Source organism: Corylus avellana, chromosome ca1 (assembly GCF_901000735.1).
Source record: "Corylus avellana chromosome ca1, CavTom2PMs-1.0".
In the NCBI taxonomy this organism is placed as follows: Eukaryota; Viridiplantae; Streptophyta; class Magnoliopsida; order Fagales; family Betulaceae; genus Corylus; species Corylus avellana.
The window spans coordinates 10,917,743-10,919,328 of NC_081541.1; the positions used below are offsets into that span (position 1 = coordinate 10,917,743).

A 1,586-nucleotide genomic window follows, 5' to 3' on the forward strand; every position below is an offset into this window, starting at 1 on the left:
TATCGGTCCAAAAGGCCAAAAAAAAATGGTCAAAATGCACTTTTGGCAAAAGCTTAAAAATGAAGCTTTTGCCAAAAAAAATTGTTTTTTTTACTTAAAAGATTTATTTCTCAAACACAATCCCAAACATGCCCTTAGAAATTTGTATAGTTATTTTTCGATTGTTTTAAAAAATATCCTATACATGGTTTTTTATCTATCTTGATTTTATGTATATTAAGATTTTTTTTACGGTTTTTTGTTTTTGTTTTCTTAAATCCTTTATATTGTTTTGTTTTCTATATATGGGATTATATTTATAGTTTTTTGAAGTAACATATGTATCTATCTCTCTCTCAAAAAAAAAAAAAACTCTTAAATAGCCGGTTCATTACTTAAAAGACCGGTTCACTCACTAAAAAATATGGGTTTACGCCACATGTCGTAATTCTAAGCTATTCTATGAGTCGGCTATTATATATACTAGCTTAGAGCTCGTGCTACGCACCGGGTTTTTTTTTTTTATTTTGTAATTTACTCAAAAAGTCTTTAAAAGATTATCAACAACAATTTTTATTTTCTTCTCTTAATTAACTAATTAGCTACCAAAAATGATAAATGTTCATAAGATCCTTTTAAACCATTGTTTTGCTCAATACATAGATTAATCAATGACACCACTTCTCCTCCACTACACAATCCATTATGGTAAAATTTTGTCTTTCAGGAGTTGAACTTTCTCCTCATAAACAATTTTTTTGAGAAATTTTTCTATTACACTGACAAAAATAAATAAGTGTTTTAAAATATATGAGCATATTGATATTTGATTACAGTTATGTTTACTAATTTTGTAAACAAAAGAATGTTGGTAGTTTAATTTTTCTTTTTAAAAATGAAAGAGATAAAAAACACTGGCAGGAATATTGATATAATCTAATTATACATCGTACCAAAAATAATGATAGGAAACTTTTTCACTATCATTTCCCTTAATTCAACGTGAAATTTACAAAAGAAAACTAATCAATTTGAATAAATAATATATAAATTAGTACAAAATTTAAGGGAAAAAAAAATGGAAGAACATAACCACTCTTTTTTTTTTAAAAAAAAAAACCATCCTTCACATATATAAAGTAAATGAAACTAATTTTAAGACATACAGGAAAACAAAGACGAAAAAGTCTACACAATGAACATTGACATAATCTAAAAAAACATCATACACCGTACCAAAAATAATGATAGGAAACTCTTTCACTATCATTTCCTAATTCAATGTGAAATTTACAAAAGAAAAATATTCAATTTGAATAAATAATATATAAATTAGTAGAAACTTTAAAGGATAACAATGGAAGAACATAAATACATTAAATAAAGATAAAATAAAAAACTAAAAATAAAATTTTAATATAATTGAAAGAATTGTCTTTTTCTACTGTATACGTTTCTCGATTCCAATGAAACCTTAAAAACCAATGTCATCCATTAATTAAGCATGTAAACAGATAAAAAAAAAATTAAATCACTCAATGAACAACAACATGTACAAACAAAAAAATTATCAACCAAAAATAATGGTAAGAAACTCTCTCTCATTA

The 1,586-nt window shown here is 24.6% G+C and overlaps 1 protein-coding gene across 1 annotated transcript in view; it reads left to right on the top strand.

The window, feature by feature from the left end:
- LOC132180062 (uncharacterized) overlaps window positions 1-1,586 on the top strand; it is a 6,669-nt gene that overhangs the window by 2,319 nt on the left and 2,764 nt on the right. The window lies entirely within an intron of this gene.